The sequence below is a fragment of the Natator depressus genome, chromosome 14 (genome assembly GCF_965152275.1).
Source record: "Natator depressus isolate rNatDep1 chromosome 14, rNatDep2.hap1, whole genome shotgun sequence".
In the NCBI taxonomy this organism is placed as follows: Eukaryota; Metazoa; Chordata; order Testudines; family Cheloniidae; genus Natator; species Natator depressus.
In genome coordinates, this window is record NC_134247.1 from 44446562 (window position 1) to 44459485 (window position 12924).

A 12924-nucleotide genomic window follows, 5' to 3' on the forward strand; every position below is an offset into this window, starting at 1 on the left:
GCTGCTGACTCAGCCAGTGGCGTGATTGCAGAGGCCCAATGGCTGGTGCCATGTGTCACCACAGCCCCTCCCACCCCCTCCCCGCAAGCCCTGCTCTGAAAGGGACGCTCCCTCAGTGTTCCTTAACCTTTTTGATACCAGGCACCGGCTCACTGCCTTCCTAAACCGTGTCAGGGAGATCTCAGGGACTGGCACCAGTCCTAGGGTGACCAGACAGCAAGTGTGCAAAATCAGGACAGTGGGTGGGGGGGTAATAGGAGCCTATATAAGAAAAAGACCCCAAAATCGGGACTGTCCCTATAAAATCGGGACAGCTGGTCACCCCAACCGGTCCACGGACCGGTCCTTGAGTAACACTGCTCTGCATCACAGAAGCAGGCAACATCCTCGCCCCCTGCAGATTCTATCCCTCCCGGGGTGTCTGCAGCAATGAGTCCCAGATCCTGCATCTCTCAGCCAGCAGCTGGCTTGGGGGGCTCCTGCTGTGGGATATAGACTGGCTCCCATCCTTATGGAGGGATGGGCTCCCTGTTGCTCTGCAACACCTAGGCATCAGTTGTACTGGTCCACTAGTAAGCCCAGACCCTGAGGAATCCCCAGCACAGGGAGTGGGGCAGGGTGGAAGAGGCAAGGGCATAGCTATGGGGTATTTTGGGGAGCAGGGTTAGGGACTGGAGGAGGGTAGGGCCAGCAGGGGCATGGCCATGGGGTACAGCAGGGATGGGTGGCTGGAGCAGAGAAGGCTGGAAGTGGGAGGGGCTATGGTGATTTTGCTTCTCCCTAGTGATGGCCCGGAAGGGGTACAAGTTAGGATGGCCCTGGTCTGTGAAAGGGACCAAACCGGCCTCTGGCTATCTACGAATAAGAGAGATGCAAGGTGCCATTGCACCTCCCAGGTTCTGGGCTGCTCTGGGGGCTGGTGCATACCCCAGGATAAGTTAGAGCAGCCTCGGGGGTGCTGTAACTTATAGCAACTTCACAGCCTGGAGTGCAGAGTGCTCTGGCCACGCCCACTCCTGTCATGGCCCCTCCCCCCAGCAGCTGAGCGGGAGGGCAGCACGTGCTTCCAGTGAGCTCCAATACCACGAGCCTTTGGATCCGGAGACCTGGGCTCTATTCCCAGCTCTGTCATGGGTCTGCTGGGTGACCTTGGGCAAGTCAATGTCCCCACCTCGTGCCTCAGTTTCCCTATCTGACAAAGGGAGATAATGATCCTGGCCTCCTGTAAAGCGCCTTGCGATCTACAGCTGAAAAGCCCTAGATAGGAGCTCTCTCCCATTCACTTCTCCCTGCCTCCCATCCTTGGGCAGGTTCTCATCCCAGAGGCAGCATCTGTGAGACCCCTTCACCCGGCACGATTCTGCCTTTCGGAAAACATCAGCTACAAAGTCAGACCCGATCCAGGGCTGAGCCTGCGCTGAGGCTATCGGCTTTCCACTGCGTATCAGCCTGTGCCAAATTAGAGCTTTAAAAGGGCAATTTTTCAGCCTTTCATCATTTTCGGGTTGTTTTGAATGATTTCCATCAGGTTTTTATTGAACATTTTCTGGTTTCAAAGTAGCAAATATTTTTAAAATTAATTTTTTAGTCAGTCAAGGCCCCCTGTGTCCACATTGCCGATGGGCAACAGAAACTTTCTCTATTTCAAATTGATCTTCCAGAGATCAATGCACAATACAGATGGCTCCATTATTATGTGTATTACGGTAGCACATGGAAGCCCCAGCTGAGATCAGGGCCCCACTGTGCCGGGCACTGCACAAACACACAGCCAGAGACAGTCCCTGCCCCAGCTGAGATCAGGGCCCCGTTGTGTCGGGAGCTGCACAGACACACAGGGAGAGACAGTCCCCGCCCCAGCTGAGATCAGGGCCCCATTGTGCCAGGCGCTGCACGGACACGCGGCAAGAGACAGTCCTTGCCCCAAAAGCTTACCACTGAAATAGTCAAGACAGGTACTGACCAGGAGGGGAAACAGAGGCCCAAAGCACCATGCCCAAGGTCATACACCATGGCAGCATCCCATTAGAGCTGGGAATGGAACATATGTGACTTGATTACCAGTCCCATGCTCTAGCTACTGGATTTCCTTCCTGAGGGTGCTGTGAAACAGGGGAAAGAATGGGTAGGCCTTAGATAGGAGTCAGGACTAGAACCTACAGCTTCTTGAGGCCCATGCCAATGCCCCTACCCACTAGATCATGCTGTTCCTATATTCCCTTCCAGTGGGTGCGTGGGTCGGGGGAAGGGACAGGGAGGTCATTTCTCCCCATCTCCAGTTGGTGGACCCCTGGCTGATGCCGAGGGCTTTGATCCTGCCATTCCGCTGTCTAACCCTTGCTGTTTTTCTTTTGGCAGCTGAACTCAACAATCTACTCAGCTGAAGGGCAGAAGCAGCTATCAAAGGACAACTGCTCCCTTCCCAGCTGAGGCCACATTGCATCATATCTGCTGGCTGATTTCCCATGAACTCTAGCTGAATTTGCAGCCTGAAATTGGCTCAGATGTAGCTGCCAGGACAGCAGCTCATGCAGGACGAGGAGTTTATGCCTTTTAACAGCTGATGCTGGTCCAGAAAGCTGGAGGCTTCATGCAAATGCTGCAATGCACTTGTTGATTAACGTGCCTTGCACTGTTTGCATAAAAGACAGCAAATGGCCTGATTACCAGAAGTTTGGCCTGATGAGATTGCAGCCTTCAGTTCCTGGCTTGAGTGAAGGGCAAGGCATGTGGCTAAATGGCAAATAGCTGGGCCTTGAGAAGGGGGAGGTACCTGCATGTCCCTCATTTCCCTTTGGATTGTCTAAATTTTAGAGTCCCTTGTTCTCCCTCCAATTGCTGATTAATGGCCAGAGTCAACTGGAGCCTGTGTTGTTGTAAAGGAATATTTATTTGCATATAAATTAAAGTATAAAAAACAAATAGAAAAAGCCATGGGTGCCCTAACAATTAGACTTGCAGTCAAATAACAATAAGCATTTAACAGCATCAAATGCCCACGTGCGGGCAGTTAACTCAACACCCAGCAGCGGGAAGGATGAAATTTTTAAAGCAGCTCACAGATTTTAAATGTCCATTGAACAACCACAGCTACATACAGCCACCCTCGTGATGAAGGAGGTGGCTCTTTATATGCTGCCCCTGGTTCCCAGCATGCCCTGTTGTGGCGGCCTACAAATCCCAGCATGCCTTTGGGACTACATTTCCCAGGATTCCTTCTGCCTGATGGATGAGGGCGGCCTTGGCCCTCCCACCCCATTTCAAGGCTTTGATTTCTAGGCACAGTCAGCAGCCTGGGTTCTCTCCCAGAGCACTGCATCCTGGGATCCATTCCTCTAGGGCAGATCTCTTTTCTCCCATATCTTTGCAGCTTAATCCCTGGAATGAATCATAGACCATTAGGGTTGGAAGAGACCTCAGAAGGTCATCTAGTCCAACCCCCTGCTCAAAGCAGGACCAACCCCGACTAAACCATCCCAGCCAGGACTTTGTCAAGCTGGGCCTTAAAAACTTCTAAGGATGGAGATTCCATCACCCTTAGAGGTTTTATGAGTCACAAAATGGCCTTCCTCTGTCCTATGTATACCTTGTCACAGGATAGCTTGGCAAAGGGGTTGTTGACTCGGTCTCCTGATCCGTAGCCACTCAGGGGTTCAGTTTCCGTCCGCTCCGTTGGGCGGCTCCCTTATTTATACACACAGAGAGAGTGTCATATACACAGCGAGCAGCAAGAGAAGGAATTGCAGTGCCAACACTCCAGCCACCACCAGCGCAATCCTGGCCGCGTCGCTCAAAGTCCCTGAAATGAAAGAGGAGAAGGGGAGCGTTGAGAAGAGGTTCCTAGATTGTCAGCTCACGGGGGCAGGTGCCATCTTTTTGTCCTGTGTTTTCGCTGCGCCTTGTGCACTGGGGTCCTGGGCCATGACGGGGGTCTCCTCGGCGCTGCTGCAGTACCAATGAACTGCCCCCAAAACGTCGTGAAGGGAGAGTTAAGGCTGCCCAGCGCTGCCTCATGCCCTTCCAGCACGTGGAGAGCTGCTAAGCTTAAACCTCTAAAAACCATGAAATACAGTTAAGGTGCATGCTAACCCGGCAACGTCACCTTAACTCTGCCCCTGGGAGCTGGTTGGAATTTTTCACCGAAACATTCTTCTGTTGGAAAAAGGCGGATCTGGCAAAACCAAAACTTTTTGCAGGAAAGATCCCACTACCCACCCAGACCTGGGAATGGAACCCAGGAGTCCTGAGTATCTTCCCCCACCCACAACCCACTGTAGCTCACTCCCCTCCCAGAGCCTATGATAGAACCCAGGAGTCCTGAATCTCAGCCCCCCAGCCCAAAACCCATTAGACCTTTCTCTCCTCCTACAGCTGGGAATAGAAAGAGGAGTTCTGACTCCCACCCCACTACCTAATAGACCCCACTCTTCTCCTAGAGCTGGGATTAGAACCCAGGAGTCCTGAATCCTAGCCCCTCACCCGCACTCCCAACCCATTAGATCTCACTCCCTTCCTGGAGGTGTGGACAGAACCCAGGAGTCCTGACGCCAAGTTCTCTTCTCTAACCACGGTCTAACATCGGCTGCCAATTACACTGACTTACCTCCCTTTTCATTCTTGCTGAGGTCTCCCTCTCCCTGAGGCGGGGTTCCCAGGACAGGCGGAGATGGGGTCGGCTCTGAAATGAGAAGGGGGTAAGAGATGAGAGTGGGGATTTGGGGCACAGCCTCCCCCGTGACCCTGACCCCCAGGGCTGCCTCTAGGCTGCTGAGATAATTCCCTTTTTGATCCTCTGCTGGGGGTGTGGGCTGTCTGGCAGCGCAGGCAAAGAAAAATGGTCTCATCTCTGGTCTTCTGTGTCTGTCCTCATGCTGGAAGGACCTAGTTATTTTTTTAACCCCCCGATCCCCAGATTCTGCAGCGAGCTGTGCCTTTAGAAACCAAGCCTAGAATGTGCAACACAGATTAGCCATTTCCAGCTACGTTTATCCAGCCAGGGACGCAGCTGCTATGCTCCCAGTGAGCCCTCCGTGGGCTAGAACGGGAAAGAACAATCCCCTGAGCTGCTTGGCTCCATGCACATGCTCTACACAGGCCGTGCACTGAGCAGAGTTACTAGGGGACTGGGGGCGGGGGGGAGCACAGGACTTACCCAGCACTCCCAGGTCTATGTGAGCCACGCACTCCCCAGTGATCGTGGAGACCACCTGGTAGCTGCCTTCTGCTCCTCTGCTCACGTGCTCCACTTCGAAGCCTCTGCTGGACACGGAGATCTTCTCAGCCAAGGGGATGCGGGGAGGCTGTGAGATCCCATTGAGGGAGACCAGGATCTCCTCCCAGCGGGAGGCGGAGCCATCGAGGCGATACACGTGGAAGGACGTCTCGACAGTGTGAAGAGGGATGCACACAGAGCCTCCTTCCGTCGTGGACCAGGAGACCTTCCGACAAACCACGGGAACTGCAAGGGTTAAAAAACAAGCTGATTATAGGGGGAGGGGAGAGCACGTGGTACTGCAGAGATGGTGATAGGAGCTTGGGGTTTGATGAGTAGATTTCAAGGCCAGAGAGGGGCTCGTTAGATCCTCTAGTCCACTCTCCGGTATCTTATAGGACAAAGAATTTCACCCAGTCCCCGCCCCGTTCAGAACCCAGAAACTTGTGTCTTCCAGCGTCTTCCAGCGAGATGTCCAGGCTGGATCTGAAGGCACTGAGACGTTGGAGAAGACACCCCTTTGCTTTAGGAGTTTGTGCTGTTGGTTAATCACCCTCACCAGTAGGATGTGGGCTTGCAGCTAGCTTTGTGTGTGCGTGAGGTTGAGGGAAGCCAGTCTGGGGTTTCTAGAATGATACCGCATGAAAACTGTCAAGGGCCACGTTCTGCCGTGCAGCAAAATCAGAGTCGCTGATAACATCCTACATCTCTTGGCCAGAAGTTCTGGGTTTCCAAACCGAACGTTTCCACTAGGAATGGCCAACACCAGGAATTCTTTATGCCAAAAACGTATGCTTTTTGATGCTAAGGCCAGAGGGAACTACTGTGATCATCTAGTCTGACCACCTGGATAACCCAGGCCAGAGACCTGCCCCAAAATAATTCCTAGAGATGATCTTTTAGAAAAGCATCCAATTTTGAGTTAAAAATTGTCAGTAATTGTTCCGACGGTTAATTACTTGCACTCTTTGAAAATGTATGCCTTATTTCCTGTCTGAATTTGTCTAGCTTCAACTTCCAGGCATTGGATCGTGTTCTATCTTTCTCTGTTTGACTGAAGAGCCCATTATTAAATATTTGTGCCTTTGTAGATACTTACAGACAGGAATCAAGTCACCCCCAAGCCTTCTCTTTGTTAAGCTAAACAGATTGAGCTCTTTGAGTCTATCACTATATTTTCACTTGAAAATTTCTTGCTGCATTTGTTCCGATTTTTCCCCACCAAACAAAAAAAATCATTTAGAATGTAGTCGAACCAAAATATTAGTTTCAGTTTGAATAAAATGGACTTAGAACAACAATAACAAATAAAGATGTTCATTTTTGAGGGCTATTTCCCCCTTTTTTCTCCCGCCCCCCGCAACCAGTTTCCTCTGGAAAAGTGGAGATAAGGGGAAAATAAATACCAAAAACAAAACAAAAACCCTAATCATAATCATTCCATTTGATTTGAATCAAAGCCAATATTTTCCCGTTTGAATCCATTCAAAATACAGTTTCCAATTTGTCAAAATCCGAATGGTACAAACGTTTGTCTAGAAAATTTTCACATAGCTTGACAAAACCATTGTTCTGTTTTAAAAAAAACTTCTTGACAAATTTTCTGGGACTCTCTCTAATTCTCACCAAAGTTTAATTTCGACTCATTTCAGACCAAAACCCTGTTATTTCCATTTAAATCAAATTAATCCAATGGAAACAAATGTTTTTATTTTCATTGGGGGGGGGGGGGGGGATTTTTTTCCTTTTTCTCTTTTTCTTCCTCCTCTCTTTATCTCCCCCCCACACACACACTGGAAAGGGGGTGAAAAGGAACCCACTAAAAAAGGAAACAAACAAACAAACAAATTCATTTCAACTCCATGTGATCTGAATCAAACTGAATATGTGTCATGTTGAATCAATTCAGTAGAAATCGTCTGTTGTCAAAAAGCACAGAATTTTGAGTGGTACAATTATTTTATTGTAGACATTTTTCATATGGGTCGAAAAGCCATTTTTTCCATTGAAAACCCTTTTCTGACCAAAAATAAAATAAAATTCAACCATCTATAACTCCTCTCGTGCTGGGTTTCCCCCAGTAATCCACCACGGCTCCTTGCTACCCGCAAATGGTCTTGAAAAATCACACTGCCCAGCTGGGGATTTTCCGGCTCCCCTCTTTGGCTGCGCAGAAGCCCTTCGATGTTATTAAATCCCCTTTCAAATGTCTCTGTGTCAGAATCACTCAGCATCTGCTCTGCTGTTTGGGTTGCAGGCTGATGCCATGGTAGAGTTTAGAGGCCTAATCAGGGATTGGGACCCCACAGTGCTAGGCACTGTACATGCATATACCAGTGAGCCAGTCCCTGGCCCAAAGAACTAGTAGATATACAATCCAGGATCACATCCTCCCCTTCCTGTTAGCCCCCCAAATACCCATCCACCCCCCCTTCCTTTCAGCCTGACCCTCACAAATCCATCCAGGCCCCCAAGCCCCATCCACAATCCCCCCCAAATATCCATCCATGCTACCATCCTCAAATCTATCCATGCCACCCAGCCCTCCTCTTGGGACCCCTGAAATCCATCCATCCCCGTTCCGCTCTCTTCTCAGAACCCCCTAATCTACCCCTGGCCCCCTCAGGCTCTTAAAAATCCATCCATACCCACTGCCCCTCCTGTCAGAAACTCCCCTCCATCCCTGGCCTCCCTTCAGAACCTGCCTCCTTTTGCCTCCCCAAATCCATCCATCTCCCCTTTCACCCATTCCCTCAGCCCTCCTGTCTCCATCACATCATCCATCATCCTCCCCTAACCTGCCTCTCCCACTGGTTCCATCCAGGTCCCTCTCAAATCCATCTCTGCCTCCCTGCCCCATTTATCTCCTCACCAGCTGGAGTAGGGGTAGAATAGGAGGAACCTTCCTCTGTTTCCCTAAGGGGGTGGAGGTGGCTCTGGGCTCAGCTGCCTAGAAAGAGTCCTGGAGGGCTGGAGTTTGGGGTTCCCTATGCTAAGCTGGGTACTGCAGCTGTGATTCTCCAAGCAGGCAGGGTGGGGTCAGGCCCCTTGTTTGCCTGGGGAGGGGGGGGACCTTCCTGAAGTGGTAGGTCACTTACCTGAGGTGGTGACTGGCTTCCCTTGGGTGGTTACTATCAAGAGGAGCAGTAGTGGCCAGAGGAGATGTCCCTTTGCCATCTTTCCTCTTCGGTGGCAGTGCTAGAGTGAACCAACTTTCCCCAGAGCCTGCAGCAGGGGAGCCCCTGAGATAACGTGCATCTGCTGAGTCAAGCGAAAATCCCCTCATGGCTGGGAAGGGAGTGGGGCAAAGCGATTGGTTTCTCCCTTGTCATGATCATTGGGATCACTGTCCACCTGACACAAGAGGCTTTTGACAGCCACAGACACTTACAGCAAACGGATTTCCTCACAATTCATGCTCTGCCTTTGTCTCCTTTGTTTACCAGGGGCACTATCTCCCGCACCCTTAAACTTTCTATTTTTCTTTGCTAGCTAAACAAACCAGATTCCGGGATCCATAGGGGAGAGGGAGGTGGACAGAGAAAGCTGAATGGCACCGGGCTGCCAAGTTCGCCTTCTGCCAAGCTGATCCCAGCCAGAGTTGTTATTTTCTCTCCAGTGGTTTCTCATAAATGGAAGTTAAACTCGGTGCCAGAGCCTGACTCACCTTTTTCTGTCGCTAGCTTCCTGGAAATCAGCTTTAGCCAGGGAAAGAGCTGAAGAAATTTAAACCCGTGCTATAATTAGGCAGATGGGGTAAGGCATTAAATTCAGGTATGCACTGTAAATAGAAATTAAGATCCATATTCACACAAATCATGAAGGTGCCCTGTGCTCCTTGGCCCCTGCTGGAATGGAAGAACGGAATTCCTAAAATGTGAACTTTGGGGGAATGGAATGGGGAATGCAAAGTGAAGGTGGAAACTGCCACACCAATCTTAACGCTGCTCTCTTGGGAATGGTGCGGGAGGATTGGGGATTATATCAGAATTTGCCCCCTCCCCTACTAGACCTGTCATTCTCTCTTTGCCCAGCACTGCTCCCCATCCCCACTCCCAGTCTACACCCTGGGACCCAGTGATGTGAACTGGGCAGCGATATTGATCGGGTGGGTATTGCTACTGCCTGGCAGGGGCTGGTACGGTGCTGTGAACTCCCAGAGGGGTGAAAAGGGGCAGAGTTAAGGTTAGAGGGTGAGACAGAGAAAAGTACCCACTCTTTGTCCTCATCTTAACAACCCCCCCTTCTCTTTTGCTGGCACCCTGCAGGTCTAGCTGTCTGAGGGTACATCTACACCTCCACAAAAAACCCGCGGCACGGCCGTGAATGGCCTAGGTCAGGCGGCTCGAGCTGCCGGGCTATAAAACTTCAGTGTAGACGTTCGGGCTGGGGCTGGAGCCTGGTCTCTGAGACCCCGTGAGGGGGCAGGATCTCAGATTCCCACCCAAATAAAACATTGCAGTTTTATAGCCCCGCAGCCCCAGCCCCTCGAGCCCGAGTCAGCTGACTTGGGCTGAGAGACTCGGTGCAGCTGGTTTTTTACTGCAGTGTAGACATGCCCAGTGAGTTCCATCCTGCTGCCCATCACCATGGTATCTGGGCACCTTCCATGAAAAATCAACAGCAAAGTCCCTAGTGGATTTCCCGGTGTCTCTGGCTCTTCTCCCTTTATGGGATCAGAACCCTGCTCGAGGGAGGGTCTTTTTGTTTTTGGAGGGAATAAACGGGGTGTTCAAATTCTGAGCCTCACTTATGGTGGAGTAGCTTTGCAGTGTCTCCTGAAGATGGGCAGATGCCCGCTGTGTCTGGTCTCCTCTGGAAGCTTCTTGCACAGCCAGGCCCCTTCGACGGCGTATGGCTGGGGGCATTACAGAAACCAAGAGATGTTCCTGGCTTTCAGGGACACCTGCTCTCCCTGGAGTTAAGCTGGTTAATTGCAGGAGTTCCAGGGTACAGCAGGTAACAGGCCCATCAATTAATAGGCACATGCTCCCCTCCTGTGAGCGCCACCCTGGTACCATGCCTTTAGTTTAAGGGACACATACATGTGCCCTTTCTCCCCTTCCAATACTGAGGCCTGCTCGCGTTGGTAGAGCGGAGCAACAGCCTGGGCCAAGGGAGCAGATCAGCGCTGTGAAATGGGAGTGATGGGGTCACTGGTGAGGCAGGGGTTAACGTCGCCTTTCCAGGGGGAAACACAGGCTGGGAAACCCCTGATGCACCAGGAGCCCTGGTGGGAGCAGGACCCTGGCCAGATCAAGTGCATGGGGATTTCCCCAGCGTGTAAAAGAAACAGAAACTCTACAGTGCTCTTGCCTTCGGTATCAGCAGCTGGCTGAGCCCCGCAACTGGCCAAATTCTGCTTTCCATTAGACTGGTGTAAATCCAGAGCAATCACCTCACCGCCTTCACTGAGCCAAATGCTGCTCTCACAATGGTGTATATTCAGAACCATTCCACTGATGTCACTGGCATCACTCTGGGTTTACACTGGGGTCTTTCAGATCAGAATCCAGCCCTACTGACGTCACTGGTGTCACTCTAGGTTTACGCTGGGGTCACTGAGATCAGAATCCAGCCCTACTGATGTCACTCTGGGTTTACACTGGCGTCTTTCAGATCAGAATCCAGCCCTACTGACGTCACTGGTGTCACTCCGGGTTTACTCTGCGGTCACTGAGATCAGAATCCAGCCCCACTGACTTCATTGGAGTCACTCTGGGTTTACACTGGGGTCACTGAGATCAGAATCCAGATCAGACTCCACTGATTGCAGTGGGACCACTCCGAATTTATACCCAGATCACTGAGATCAGACTGGGTGTCCCCTCTCCTGCAAGATGTGAGCTGTCAGCTGGTAACCGACCCATAATTCGCCTGGGATCAGGTCTCTCCCCCTCCCTCCCAACAACACCACAAAGGTTTTAATTGACCAGAAGGACAGTAGGAATCCCAGACTGGATCAGACCTGAGATCCCTCTAGTCAAGCATGTTCTCTCCAACCAGGGACACCGGAACGGTGGTGGAGGGAGCAGGAGGCCGTGGCCCCATCACTTTTAAAAGTGGAAGGGTTATGCCCTCTCACTTCTTATTGGCCATAAGGGTGAGCGACGGGGATAAGAGGGGGCAGAGAGGAGCGAGCAGGGGCGGGCCCTTGGGGAAAGGGGCGGTGCATGGGTGGGGCTTCAGGGGAAGGGGCAGTGTGGGGGCGGGGCCTCAGGGAGAAGGGGTGGCATGGGGCGGGGGGCAAGGTTTGGGTGCTGGTGAGGGACCTTGTGTCGCTCCTGTCTCCAGCAGCGGCTAGAGCTCCAAATATTGGCAAACCGCTTGGCCCAAAAGAGGCAACGTTATATTGTGTGATCTGAAAAGAAAGTTAAATCACAGACCACAGTGATCGTGTAAGGAAACCAGCTCCCCTTCCCCCCCAAGCTTTAACTCTCTCTCGGATGGGAATATCCTAGGATTCCTTCGGCCTTAGCTGCTTCTGGCTTTAAACTCTATGACCGTGGTCGCTGCCTATGCCCTGTGTATCCTAGCGCTCTCCTGGCGGCTACCTCTCCCCGAGCAGCACTGGAAAGCGGGGCCCATTTCGAAAGCCGCCAACACACCCTTAGTTTTGCAGGGCACGGGAAAACAGGCATCAAGTCAGCCCTGGCGCGAGGTGGGATTTGATCCCCGTGCTGAGGTTTTTGGGGCTGCAATTTCCTGTCGAGCTGCCCAATAAACAATAGCACAGAAACAGGCCTAGTAGCAGAGTGCGGGCGGGCGGCCGCTCTAAAAATAATCTCTCAGGCCTCAACGCGGCTAGCTAAGGAAATCACCGTTACTGTTGCAGGCCACTCGCTCCTTTTCGGCTGAGGGGAGGGATAGCTCAGTGGTTTGAGCATTGGCCTGCTAAACCCAGGGTTGTGAGTTCAATCCTTGAGGGGGCCATTTAGGGATCTGGGGCAAAAAATTGGGGATTGGTCCTGCTGTGAGCAGGTGGTTGGACTAGATACCTCCTGAGGTCCCTTCCAACCCTGATAGTCTATGATTCTATGAGGGTCAGAAGCCAGGGACTTGGGCCTAGCTCTTGAAAGTCATGGATCTGGCCCCGGGGGGCGGGGGTCCTACCCACCCCTGAAATACTTGGGAAAACAAACGGTTTGGGCAGCGAGGGGAACGAACTGGCAGCAGTGGGCAGTGATGCCCCGGCAGACTGGCTCCTTCAGAGGAAGACAGAGGGAGTTTAAGGCAGGCTTCTGAATGCCAGTGAGATTTGGGCGGCTTAAGGGCTTGGCCTCCCCCCCACCCCCGCCAGCTTTGTGAAGACCTCTCTATCCCAAACCACAGCCCCCCGCCTATCCCAGCTCTGGCCAATCCCCTCACAGCTCTGCCGGTGCCCTCAATCCTGGCTTTCAGCCCCCACTGCGGGCACAGAACGGGATGAGGGGAGCCGGGGTCCGTGGCCCCCCCACTTTTTACTGGCTGAAAGGGCAAGTGACAGGGGAGGGGGTGGAAAGAAGCAAGCAGGAGGAGGAGTAATGGGGGAAGAGGTGGCGCCTTGGGGAAAGGGGCGGTGTGAGGGCATGGCCTCGGGAGGAATGGGCGGTGTGAGGGTCGGGGTTTGGGGAGACAGGGAGGTGCGGGGGTAGGGCCTTGGAGCGGGCGGTCACACACCAAAGAGGCAGGAGCTAGGTGGATGGAAGAATTTTTTCTAGCCACTTAGCTGC